Source organism: Peromyscus leucopus, chromosome 10 (assembly GCF_004664715.2).
Source record: "Peromyscus leucopus breed LL Stock chromosome 10, UCI_PerLeu_2.1, whole genome shotgun sequence".
Taxonomy (NCBI): domain Eukaryota; kingdom Metazoa; phylum Chordata; class Mammalia; order Rodentia; family Cricetidae; genus Peromyscus; species Peromyscus leucopus.
This window is the reverse complement of record NC_051071.1, coordinates 27,391,004-27,405,593: the sequence shown is the minus strand read 5'-3', so window position 1 is coordinate 27,405,593 and position 14,590 is coordinate 27,391,004.

Genomic DNA, 14,590 nt, shown 5'->3' with positions numbered 1-14,590 from the left:
GACAGTGGGACATATGTGCAGCCTACATCCTAAATGGTGTCTCATTTTACAGCTTACATAATCCCAGTGGAATTTCTCAAATAAATATGGACTGTAGTTAGTCCTTTCAGGGCAGACAAGACACATGTCAAAAATCAGGGAGAGATGTTCCCCAATACATTTCAGAGACTCTTAAATTATTTCACCCAGTAGATCCCCAGTTCTGCGAACTGAGCTCTTGAATGGTGCCACCACTTGTCAGTATTATGAAGCTGAACAGGATCAGAGTTGTAGTTTTCTCTCATGTAGAGAAGTAGTGGCCTCACCTGACCACTTTCTTCTAGAAATCCTGCTTACAAGCAGCCCAGGGTTAAGCAAGCCAAGGCTTTCAGCAGAATACACTTTTGGCTGTCCATGATGCACAGCAATGACCACCCCAGCAAGATATGCACAGTGGTGCAGTAGTGGCACTTTTATACAGGAAGTAACCAACAGCTATGAAATTAGATGAAGTTCCACTCAACAGAAGGAAATTAAGCCTGGGACTGGAAAGCTGGCCAACTTCCTGTGGCTGGAAAGACCATGGATCTGGGGAAAAAAACCTACTACCACCACTTTGCTAAACCATTTAAATCTCTAATAATATTCTAGATGTGGCCCCTTATAAGCATCCATAAGTGTAAGCTCTCAAAGAAGCTTCTTTCTGAGGGACAGAATCTCTTCAAGAAACTTACAACTGGACAAAATGAAGAGAGTAACTGACCATGGGCTCTCCAAATAAAAATCCACTCTGTATAGTACAACTGCTATAGCTGAGGCTCACAGTTCATTACAAACCAAGAGATTAAAAGTTTAGAAGAGCCAGAGGGGTCATGACTTCTTCTGTGAGGTAGTTGTTACAGCCCTGTCAGGTCTGGAAAGCCCCAATTCCCAACAGTATGGTTGCCTAGATAAAACATGAGAAATAAAAACTCCAGTTGGCATGCCAACAAGGATGGTGGAAACATCACAAGGACACACTCTACATTAAGAGCTACAGACCATCAATGTCTACTTAGAAAAGGAGAAATCAGTCTGTTGTGGAGACAAGCCTCCAGATGATTTTAGGGCTGACCACCTGAGAGGGAAAAACCTACTTACATACAAGCAATACTAAATGGACTCAGGAGGTTACATATGTGTGAAACAATAAAGAGGTCATGAGTTTGCGAGGGAGAGTGTCCTGGATAGTTTTATATCAACTTGCCAAAAGTCAAAGTCATCTGAGAAGGAAACTCAATTTTGGAAATGCTTTCATAAGACATGGCTGTAGGCAAGCCTCTAGGACATTTAATTAGCGATTAATTGGGTAAAGTACCAGACCATTGTGGTATGGCCATACTTGAACGGGTGGCCCTGGGCTCTATAAAAAAGCAGGCTGATCAAGCCAAGGGGAGCAAGCCAGTAAAAGAAGCACTCCCTCCCTCTCAGGTCCTGCCTGCAGGTACATGCCCTGTTTGATTTACTGTCCAAGCTTCCTTCATTGATGGACTATGGATGTGGAAGCATGAGGCAAATAAACCCTTTCCTCTCCAACTTGATTTTTTATTACACTGTTTCATCATAGCAAAAGTAATTCATACTAAGAGGGGGACTGAATGGAGTTGTAGAATGGAAAAGGACAAGTGGAAATGATTTTTTTTAAGTTTCAACTCAAACACAGAAGAGGCATACCATCAACCTTGAGATGTAATAATGATCAGCCCTTGGTTGACATTTCTAGCTCAGAAGGGGAAGAACTAAATCCACCTGCCATAGCACTGACCCTCTTTGTGGAACACTGTACCTATCTTAGGCCACCTTCCTTAGATGGGTGCTACTCTAGGTCATTGAAAACCCTTGGACCATAAGTACAAAGATAGGAATTCTCCTTAGGAAGACCCTCCTCCCAAGAGACAAAGCTTGGATCAAAGTTAAATCAATTCCTGGGAAAACACTGCCCACAGCCAATCAAATATTGACTCACTGTGATGCCAATCCCAGTAGAAATCCCTGGTGGATCATTAGGAATTATAGAGTCAACAGACTTTAGTGTGATACTACATCATCAAGTGATTATGTCCAGATAGGCACTGTCACACAATAAAGTTCCTGCTAGGCTGTGAAGATATGTAACGATCATGTTGGGTGGAGAAGGTATACATCTAAAATAACTCTAGATGCTCCTTGGACTTCAGCACAGAAGAGATGCTATCTTCTGCTGCACTGCACTCAAGTTAGTTATGAGCCACATAAGCACAGAAGTAGCCTATTTTGGCAGCTGGAGTTTGAGAATGGAGGAAATTATTGCATGAGTGCACTGTTTCATAAAAGCTTAACCATCAAAGGTCTCCCTCCCCTTGAATTCATGTGCAAGATTCAGTCATCTTTCCTCTCTTCACCAAGGTGCATGGGAACTTAGAGATAAGAATGCCATCCTGAACATGCCCCACCCTATAGCCCAATGCAGTAGCTTAGGATGAGGATGCATTCTTGAGTCCAGTTAGGATGAGACAGACCACTAGCTATAAAATGGCGCCAAGCTGTCCATTAAAATGTCATGATTCAAGACCCTGCCTAGACTGTTTATTTTTACATAAAATCTTGTGTTACATTCTTTATGGTCAAGATTGCTTTTAAAAACCTAGACAGATATGAAGTCCAATTTAAAGCTTGAAACTTTGAAGTGGATAATGTTGTGGACTCTCCATGATATTTATGTTCTAGAGAATTAAGGACATGATCCTCAAAAGAATCTGGCTAGGACTTCAATGTAGCAAAGAAGCATTCAAAGGGAAATCAGGTACTGAGACCCAACATGCGCCAGGAAGCACTCAGAAGTCCACAGCCACGAAACATCCACACATCCGTTGTCATTAAAACAGAAGTCTATGGTCACCAGCTTCCTGAAGATAGGATGTCACCTGTAGAATACACTGCTACCATTGTATGAATTCTTCTGTAGCCCTGCAGTTTTTTACAAACCATTTGTCCCCTGGGTTTCACACATCCAGACCTCAGGCTTTAGGGTCCAAGGTGTGCATAGAAGGAAAGCATTAGCATGGCAACAAGCATACTGCCCAGAGCTTGGGATAAGCCACCTCTACTTAATCTCTGAGTTTTCTGAACACCTTGTGCTTTGCCACTTTCAATGGTCCAACTAGACATGACAGAGACTGAGTATGGATGTTCCATTTCCCTTCAGACATTGAATACAGTGGCCATTAATGATATCCACAAGCTATGATGGGGCAAGCAGCCTCCAGCACTCTCTCCCCAGTTGCTCCATAGCCATCTCCCATGACAATGATCTCTGCTTCTGCCAGGTGCAGTTTCTATGCTAATGCTGGCTTATACTACCTGCATTTCATCCAAAAAGACTCAGCAGTTTGTTCAAACCAGGAAAACTTAACTGGGCAAATCTAGCTTTACCTTTAGTGACAATACCCAAACAAAACAACTTGTTTCTTCATATGGGGTAATGTCAAGATGCTGCTGAATCCTGACCCTGCTGGGTCCTGACCTTTTTATGTAAGCCATCTTCATAGCCTCCAGAGCTTTTATCCTGAAAACACCTTAGCAAGGCATCCTTCAACAGAACAGCCTTCAATGCACTGTGCCATGGGACAAGATGGACCAAAGTCACTAAACTCTGAGGTCAGATGGAGCTGGACAATCAGCAATACCTTTCCCATAGCTAAGTTCTTAGGAAACTGTTGAATGTTCTGAAGCTGAAATAGGAGCCCAGCAACTGCCAACAGCCATGCCCTTGACAGCAGAAAGTAAATGAAGGACAGAGATTTGTAGTGGATATCCTGTTCCAAAGTCAGGAATTCAGTCTCCTCCAACTAGAAGTCATGAGAGCAGAAACAGATGAGACAAACTGCCCACCACAGGTGGACACAGAGTCACTCAATTCAATCCTTTGTGATATAGGATTTCAGGACCCTTGTCAGCAGCACACAGATGTGACATGTCTGTTGACTAAGACATAAGAATCAAAGTACCAAGTCTTTTTCTGAGAAAACCTCACCAAAGTTGTGTCCTCTGTCACTTGCTATAGGACCCCTACCCAGATTTACACCAATCAAATGGCCAACCTATCTTTTGACATCTGGAGAGAACAAAGTCCATGCCCTTCTCTCAACTTCTCCAACCAGAAACCCACTTCTAATGAGTGCAAAGGTAGATGCTTCCTGACAGAAACTAACAGCTCATCAGTACCAAAAACAATCTCAGAGGATACTAGGAAGGACATTCTGAAGTCATCTCTATTGGGTAGCTGTTCCATCTTTGACCTGGAAGTACTACCTTAGTGAGTTTCTGGTGCCTACCACACCTCCCTCTGACATGCATGGGGCAGGGCCGTGTTGAGAGTCCTTAAGACACAAGATCCGGATGTGCCAGCTCTCTTGGTTCCTTGTGATGCTAGATGGCAGACCAAGCAGAGTTCTCCAGAGAACCCAGCTATACTACAACTCACCTCTCCTGGTTCCCTTAACCAACTCTTTACTGGCTGTAAGTTATCCCTAAATAAACCTCCTTTTCAACTAGGTGGAGTTGCCTTGTTAATCTCCACAATACTCATCTGTCCACCCCAATGGCTTCTTGATTAGGTGAGCCTAGGCACTTTATTACTGTATCACAATGCCTTAGTGAAGGCTACTTAGCCTGTTGTAGAGAACCCATGTTGCTAGCTTAAACCATCGTGTACTATTAATCTTAAGGACTAGCTCTCTAAACCAAGCTGCTCTTCCCAGGATCATTTCTTCCCAAGTGAAGCCAGCCTGTTGCAGATACTCCACAGCCATTTCTATGCACACAGAAACAATCCTCCCTTTGGGACATCATCCTACTCCTGTGATGGAGATCAAAAGAACTGGCAATTAACTGACAGCTTCAGGATGCTGCCCTATAACAAAACTGACAGGACTCAATTTCCTGCTGCTTCTAAAATAAGAGAAAGTCATCACAGTGTCTACTCAAGGATAGTTTTCAAACTCCAGACCACTCTAATGTAGGCAGGATCTGCCAAAACTGTAGATTGCCTCAGCCATAAACTGACTTTGAGCAATTATTCTAGTATTGGTGGTAGGCCAGTGCATAAAGTTGAGGAGCCTCAACTGTAGACCAAAGATACTCCTTCCTGAAGACTGCCCACGAACAGATCTGGCTCCTGAGTCTTCATTTTCTGGTGCCAATTTGAATGAAATACCCTCATAGACTTGGACATCTGAACACATGCATGACCCCAGTTAATGACCTTATTTGGGTTCGTCCCAGGTAATGACACTTGGGTATATTTGGGAGATGCAGCCTTGCTCAAGGTGGTGGTGTTTGAGTTTGAAGGCTCCTACCATTTTGAGTGTCGGCGGTTTCCTCCTGCGGTTTTGAGGTGTCAGCTCTCAACTTTAGTTTAAGCAGCCTGCCCCATTCACTCTTTCCATTTTGTGGCACAGTCCAAAGGTAAAGAGGATTTCCCAAAGTGAGGGGCTAGCACAGTCCACTACCTGAAGTGTTAGAAGTTTAGTTAAGGGTAATCTTTTAGCATCTGATCAACTGGGCATGTCCTGTTGCCTCTGACCAAAGTCATAGCCAAGTACCCTCTCCTGGCAGAATCTTGGAGACCTTAGTTTCAATCATTCAGCCTCTTCCCATGAGCCATTTTTGAAGGAACTGCATATATCCTAGCACAGCTCACCTCTTCTAGGACAGTTAGCTTTTCCAACTTGCCATCTTTGGATATAGGGGGACATTCTAGGTTTCACTAAATCTGGAAGTCAGCATCAAGAGACACCACTAAAACCCTTCAAGTACACATGTATATATGTAATGTATCCCAAGTTGGATGTGATGAAGCATCCTATCATGGGAGGTTTGAGATGCTTGAGAGCAGACACTGGGTCCATCCTTTCCTAGACTCCAGTGTATTTAAGTGTCCAACACCCCTAAAGTTCCAGATGTGCTTGTCTGCACCATGTGGTTCTGTTAAACAAGGGAGAAAAAATGCCACTCTAGCCAGGCTGTAAAAGTGTGCCTTAAAAAGGGCTGAGTGCATGGGGTAAGCCATTTCCAACAGAGCTTACGAGGGTTTGTCCCATGATCCAAAAATGCCTATAGTGAGAAAGCTCATCCTTGGTACAGGACAACAGCACCCACTGCCTTGGGCTCTCTACTTTAAGCTTCATCTGACTGCCTCAGCTTCCCCAGGCACCTCCTTGGAATCTCATAAGCATACTTTTAAGTGAGGTATGCCTTAGGACACTTGGAATTCTTCTTGAGAAAGTACATCCAACTTGCAAACCATGGAACTTGAGCATTGTTGGTTGTAATATTCTAAGTTCGGGGCTTTCATGCCTGACCTGAGCCAATGCTCCCAGCGCCTCCTCAAGGTCAATTTCTGTGGAAATAAACTCTCTCTGCCTGTCCTGAAACAATTCTTGTATCACACAGAGATGACAAGCTGATCAAGCTGGCCCAGGAGCTGTGCTCTACCCCATTACAGTGCTATGACATCGGTTGCAAAGTACTTGTAGACACACTTGGCAAAATTTGCCCCAAGCAAAAAGCAATCCAAGAAAGTCTCTTGATTACGAGCATCTACTAAAGATGTTTTCAGGTCTTTCTCTGACTTGGAGAGCACACATTGTCTTTGCTGACAATAAATTGTGGAAGGTTGCTGCTTAGTAATGAGATATAGAAGACTAGTGTGGGGGGATGATCAAATTCTCTAGGATCATTGCGGGTGGAGATTGTCTCCAAGAGAGATCCATACCATGAATAGCTGTACCCTTCTGTACATTGCGTATAATCAATATGCTGTGTTTAAGGGTTGCTGCTGTGTCTCCATCAAAGCACACATCACACTCCTTCCAGCATTTCTCTTGCATTTCTATTAAAAAAAAATAAGCACAGCTCTAGTTTATGGATTAAGCCTGTGTGTGACAGCCATAATGGTGACCAGTCTTGGTGTTCCATGTATCAATATATCAGATGCCAATTCTAAGTGCATGAGTCAATATATTGACTGTGATGGGCACAGTACTCAGCCTCTTGGAGGACAAGTCTGCAAAGCCCTATGAAGCTTCATCCACCAGAAGGCAGCACAGTCAGGATTAATATACCATAGTCTGGCCAGGGGCCAAATTCCAGAGGTCAGTGTCTCCCTTTCCATATGAACCTACCAAATTTTAAATGGACCAACCAAGAGAATTTCAACAGTTCTCTGACACTTACAGGCACTGAAGTGGAATGTCAAAGTATCGTCACTGAATGGACATCAAGGACCAGGCACCCAGATACACACCAAGCCATGGAAGAAGTAAAGAAAGGAATATAGAATAGAGAAGATAAACCCAGGAGGCAAAAGGTAGATGGCACAGCTTAAAAGGTGGCAGGAAATTATCGAAGCTAAGCTGGGCATCTATTAGAATGAGTAAACATGCATGTATTTGAGAGATGGGTACCAGGTTCCCCCCACCTCAAAAGTCAAGAAATAAAGATTAAAAAAAAAAAACAGTAACTATATCCTTTGATCTGTTTTAAAGGGGACAAGGAGATAGTATCTATTGGGAGAGGAAGGGGGACAATCCACATGAGGTGAGAGGAACTTTACAAGGAAAGCAGCAGAAAGCAGCTCAGGAGAGGACTGAGCACACCACAGCCTTTCACTTGCTTCACCTGCCTGGTTTAGTTCAGTATGACTGCAGGAATCCCTCAAGAGTCAGAGCTGGGCATGAGACCCTGGTCTCAGGCTGTGCATAGTCAAACTGCTAGAAGAAAGCATCTTGTTTCATTGACAAGATTGCATATGTCAGTCCCATGAGTGCTTATGTTCCACTTCTCAGAGCTTAATAAGAACCTCCAAGCCATTTCTCCAGTATCAACAAAAGACAGACTCATCCCTAAGTGCAGAATGAAAAGCTCTTCCCTGGTTCACAGTGAGAAACATGCACAAAGTCGTGCTATAGGGCATCGCAAACACCATGAGTTGGCAAGATTCTGAAGAGCTGAAGAGGAGCACATTGGAGTCTGGGTAACTGGGAAAGCACTGTCTCTAGCATCTGTTTTTTAAGAGGTAGATTTTTTTTTTTTAATATTTTATTTTACAATACAATTCAGTTCTACATATCAGCCACGGATTCCCTTGTTCTCCCCCCTTCCATACCCCTACCCTTCCTCCCAGCCCACTCCCCATTCCCACCTCCTCCAGGGCAAGGCCTCCCCTGAGTACTGAGATCAACCTGGTAGACTCAATACAGGCAGGTCCAGTGTCCTCCTCCCAGGCTGAGTCAAGCGACCCTACATAAGCCCCAGGTTTCAAACAGGCAACTCATGCAATGAGCACAGGACCTGGTCCCACTGCCTGGATGCCTCCCAAACAGATCAAGCCAATCAACTGTGTCACCCATTCAGAGGGCCTGATCAAGTTGGGGGCCCCTCAGCCATTGGTTCGTAGTTCATGTGTTTCCATTCGTTTGGCTATTTGTCCGTGTGCTTTATCCAACATTGGTTTCAACAATTCTCACTCAAATAAACTCTCCTCTTTCTCGCTAATTGGACTACTGGAGCTCCACCTGGGGCCTAGCCGTGGCTCTCTGCATCCAGATCCCTCAGTCGTTGGATGGGGTTTCTAGCACCACAATTAGGGTGTTTGGCCATCCAGCATCTTTATGTAATATAAATGGTATGATGTTCTAATAGGCTGCCTTACAGAGTGGCTCAGGGGCAAAAGAAGCACTTGGAGACCCTGTGCACCACTTATGGCCACCTCTCACAATCAGACTAGGATAGGTTTACAAAAAACTCAACCACAGCAAGTACAAACCAGGAGAGATCAATAACATTAATGATTTTCAAAGACTGCTGGGAGAGATTAACTGGATACAGCCCACAACTGGATTACCTGCTCAAGAGCTAAGTAATTTATTTCTAACCCTATCATGCAGTAAGGACGTAAATAGTCCAAGAATATTATCAGCTGAGGCTGGCAGAATATTGTCTCTGGTGGAAAAGAAATTACAAGGTGCAAATGTGGATCACTGAGACCAAAGCTTGATTATATTTTAGTTACTTTAGCTTCTAATCATTTCCCACAGGAGTTCTCAAGCAGAGAGAAGGTATCTTAGCATGACTATTTTTAGCACACTGTAAAATATTTAAGACCTATGTAGAAAAGGTTTCAGAATTGATTCTGAAAGGAAAATGAGACTTTATCAACTTGCAGGTACAGATAGCATAAGTTGTAGTACTTTTTGCTAATGCTGAAAATGCCTCATTATGAGCAGAAAATGAACATTGGCAAAGAGCTTGCAATAAGTTCTTGGGAGAGATTAACAGTGTATCCCAAAACAAAGAGAATTCAGCCTATAAAAAGAACTAATTGGATCCCCCCTCATATACTAAAAGGGAAAACAATTCATAGAGCCTCTACATTCTATAGGGATGCAAATTAATCAGGAAAGGTGGGTTATAATTCATGAAATAAGTAAAGTGGGTCAAAGTCAGAACAAGGATGTGGCAGAACATGCCTTGCCTTCCCCCTTGCTTCTGAGTAGATTTATCCTGTTGCTCAAACAGAACCAGCTTTGAATGTCTTCTATTGTGGACTCATGACTGGAGAGCTCTCCAAGAACATTTCAGGTTCAGTATGACAGCTTAGCACTGCTGAGGCACCAAGCCTCACAGACTCCCAACTCACTGACAGATGCTGTGAGAATACTACAAGTGCTGAGGTCCTTGACCACCTCCAAGATCCAGCAACTACTGGCTTCTCAGCTTCTCAGATGTGATTCAATCCACTGTTGCTATTTTGATGCAAACTGACTCAATCCTTGAATATCATATCTACTCATCTCATTGTTTCTGCTCCTCTAGAGAATTCTTACTCAAAGTGCAGTGCACTCAAGTTGCAGCACCAAGTTGAACCATCATTATAGAATTCTAGCTATTCTAACTATAGGTAGAAAAATTTTTTGGACACAATTAACTTCACAATAGAACCACCTAGGAAGGATGTTCTAGAAACTTGTAGGAGAGTATACAGATCAAGGCAGACACAGAATGTCTAAGGTATTTTCTTGATTAATGTAGGGAGATGATCTGAACTGCAAATAGCACCATACCCTAGGAATAAAGTCTAGGTTTGGGATCGTGACCTTTTCAAGATAGAAAATAGTGGAGCACTAAGCAAGCCCACATGGATTACTTGGCATTACTCTGCTTAAACATAGATATACATACATATGACTGGCTTCATCAAGCAAGCTCCTGCTCTGTCACTTCCATGCTATGGTGGACTGTACCACTGAACTGTGAGATAAGACCTCTCCCTCTCTCCCCTAGAGTTGCTTTTGTTCTCAGTATTTTATCATACAATGGGAAATAAAGACTAATGGAAGAAGTCGCTTCTTGTTATCTGCAGTGAGTGATTGAGTTGATTGGCGCTGTTCATTCACACACACTCAGGGTAGTCTAATTGTTCTTGTTGTGGGTACAGACAGGTCATCTGAACTCTTGCCTAGAACAAACTGTTCCTAGTGCAGAAAAGGCAAGAAATACAAGACCCATGACTTTCAAAGGGTGTATCTTCTCTAGAATTGGTGTTGAAGGGTGGTGAGAATTCATAGAATCCATGAGACTGATGAGGGCCCAAGGTTGTTAAGAAACTTGGTCTTCTTAGGAATGAAGTTCTTGCTTATTCCACCATTTAAACCAATGTACTGATTATTCTTGTCATTCGAACTAGTCACTTGGGAAGATGGGAACCTGAAGAACTTCTCAGATCAAATTAGCTAGTAGATACATCTGTAGGAGATTGTCTTGACTAATGTGGAGGGCCCAGCCGACTATGGATGGCAGCATCCCTAAGTAGATGAGGCTCAACTAGATCAGAAAGCCAGCTGAATACAGACCAGACAACAAGCTAGTAAGCAGTTTTTCCCCAGTGTTCCTGACCCAGCCTCCTGCCCTGACTTCCTTCAGTGATGGACTGTGACATCTAAGTACAAGTGAAATAACCCAGACTTCCTTGCTTAAGGTTCTTTTGGCTGCACAGTTTTGGTTAAATCAATAGATAACACTAAAACCATGAAAGTGCTAGCCATAATGGTCCTTTCACAGACCAGCAACAGCAGATGAGACGAACTGCTCATCACAAGTGGACACAGTCATGTGATTCAATCCTTTATCATAAAATCTTTCAAGACTCTTATCAGCAGGACACAGACACTACATATCTGTTGATAATTAAAATACAAAAATCAAAAGAACTATGTCTTTGAGACACGCTCATCAACATTGTTTCCTGCTGGTATTTGCTGCAGGATCCCTTGTCAGGTTTACACCAAATGGCCTACCCATCCTCTGACATCCACAGACAGCAAAGCCCATGCACCTCCTCAAAAATTCTCCAACCAGAAGACCCTCCTGACGAGTGTAAAAGTAAACACTACTGACAGACTGGAACTAACAGCCCATCAGTACCAAAAACAATCTCAGAGAATAATTGGACAGACAATCTGAAGTCATCTCTCCACACAAATGGTTGCTTCGTTAGCTGAGCAATAGGCATTTTATTCTTACATCCCAATGCCTAAAGACTACTTAGCCCACTCAAAGGAATCCAAATCGCTAGCTTAAACCATCATGCCCTACATGAATCTTAGATCAGCTTTCAAGAACAGGCTGCTGTCCCCAGAATCATTTTTTCCCAAGTGAAACCAGCCTGTTCCAGATACTCCACGGCCAAAGTGGAAGCAATGACATTAGTCATTTCTAAGCACTCAGAAACAATTCTCCCTTTGGGGTGACTTCCAACTCATGTGCTGGACATCAAAATATACCTGCAAGGTACTGACAGCTTCAGGATTCTGCCCTATAAGAAAACTAACAGGACCCCAATTTCCCTAATGCTTCCAAAATGAGACAAAGTCATTGCAGTGTCTACTCGAGGATAGTTTTCAAACTCCAGAAATCACAAATCTAAGTGATTCCTGCTGAACCTGTAGATTGCCTTAGCCATCAACTGACTTGGAGCAATTATCCTAGTATTGGTGGTGGGCCAGTGCACAAAGTAGAGGAGCCTCCACTGTAGAGCAGGGACATTCCTTCTTGAAGACCTTCCCATGGACAGATCTGGCTTTGAGCCTCCAACTTCTTGTGCTGGTTTGGATGAAATGCTCCCATACACTTGGACATCTGAATTCAAGCATGTCTGCAGTTACTGACACTATTCGGGTATATTTAGGAGATGCAGACTTGCTCAAGGTGGTGGTCTTTACACTCAAAGACTCCTTCTATTTAGAGTGTAGACTCTTTCCTTCATGCAGTTTTGAGGTGTGAGCTCTCATTGCCATTTAAGCAGCCTGCCACCTCCACTCTTCACATTCGTGGGCACAGTTCAACAGGTTCAGAGAATTTCCCAAAGTGACAGGCAAGCACAGCCAGGCCAGTTTAACTACATGAATGCTTAGGATTTCAGTCTAGGTTACTCTAGAGTCTGATCAATTGGGCAAGTACTCTGGCCTCTGACCAAAGTTATAGCCAACTGCTCCCTCCTGTCAGAATCCTGGAAACCTTATTTCATCCTCTTCTCATGAGCCACCTTTGGAGGGACTGCAGACACCCTAGCACAGCTCTCCTCTGCTAAGCCAGCTTCTGCAACATGCCATTTTTGGACATAGGGGGACATTCTTAGTTTTCACTAAATCTGGAATTCAGCATCAAGAGACACCACTAAAGCCCTCTAAGTACACATGTGTATATATTATATATCTACAGGTGGATGTGATGAAGCATCCTGTTGTGCTGTTTGAGATTCTTGAAAGCAGACTCCTGGGCCATCCTGTCCCAGACTCCAGCACATTTTCAAGTGTTCAACACCCCTAAAGTTCCAGATTGCTTCCCCTGCCCCATGTGGTTCTATTAAACAGGAGAGAAAAAATATCAATGCAGCCTGACAGTAAGATGTGCCCTTAAAAAGGGTTGCTGATGGGGGTAAGTCATTTCCAACAGAGGTTGCTAGTATTTGCCCCACGATCCAAAAAGGCCCACGCTGAGAAAGCTCATCCACAGAAGAGGGAAGGAGGACCCGCTGCCTGTCACTCTCCATTTGAACTCCATCTGACTGCCTCAGCTCCCCCAGGCTGTCCCTGGATTCTCATAAGCACACTGAAGTGTCCTGTGTCTTAAGCCACTTGGAATTCCTGAGTACCAGCTACTTTGCCAACCCTGGATCTGGAACAGTGGTGACTGGAGGATTCTGAGTTCAGTGCTTCATGACTGCCCTCAGCCGATGCTCCCAGCTCCTCCTCCAGCTTAATTTCTATGGAAATAAACTCTCTCTGCCTAACCTGAAACAACTGCTAAACCACACACCAATGCAGAACAAGCTGGCACAGAACCTGCATGCGGCCCCTCTGAACTACAATGACATCTAAGGCAAAGCACTGTAGAGAGATTTCACAAACTTTGCAAATCTGTCCCAAACTCTTGGATATACTAAGGTCAAAAAGAAAACCCAAGACAATCTCTTTGGTTACAATCATCTGACATAAATGCTTTCACTCCTGTATTAATGACAAGGAGAGGAAACATTTCCTTGCAAACAACAAATTGTGGAAGGTTGCTGTGCTTGGTAAGGAGATATGGAAGCCTACTGTAGAGGATGGGAAAATCCTCCCGGGGATTATTGCAGTTTGAGACTGTCCCCCACTGAGACCCCCTACCATCAGGAGAGGCAACCTGCTGTCCACTGCATATATTCAAAGTGCTATGATTCTGGGTTGTTGGTGTGTCTCCTTCAGAGCACACAGCCCTCTCATTCCCAGCATTTCAAATCTTTTTCTAATTTTTTTTTAAAAAAAATCCATACCTCCAGATTATGGTTTAAGCCTCTGTGTGACAGCTAGAATGGTGACTAGTGTTTGGGTCCCATGCAGAGACATATCAGATGCACATTCTAAGTGCATGAGTCAATATATTGACTGTGATGGGAACAGTACTCAGCCTCTTGGACTCCAAGTCAGAAAAGCCCTATGAAGTGTTTTCTACTAGAGGGCAGCCTAGAGTTCAGTTTAATATACCACAGTCCTTTGGGGACCAAATTCCAGATGGTCAGTCTCTCCCTTTCCCACATGATCCTAGGAAGTTTTCAATGGATTAACCAATAGAATTGCAACAGTCTTCTGACACTTTCAGGCACTGAGGTAGAATGTCAAAATATTGTCACTGAAATGGACATCAGGAGCCATGCACCCAGATACACAGCAAGCCACAGAAGAAGTAACGAAAGGAATATAAAACAGAAGATAAAAGCCAGGAGGCAAAAGGTAGATGGCATAACTTAAAAGGTGGCAGGAATCTAGTGAAGCTAAGCTGGGCTTCCATAAGAATGAATAAACCTCCATGTATTTATGTGGGAGACAGGTGGCAGCACCCTCCCCCGAAGTATCAAGGGATAATAAATTTAAAAACAAGCAGTAAATACATCCTTTGGTGAGTTTTAAAGGGAACAAGAGGACAGTATCTATTGGAAGAGAAAGTCAACAATCCATGTGAGGTGAGAGGAACTTTACAAGGAAAGCAGCAGAAA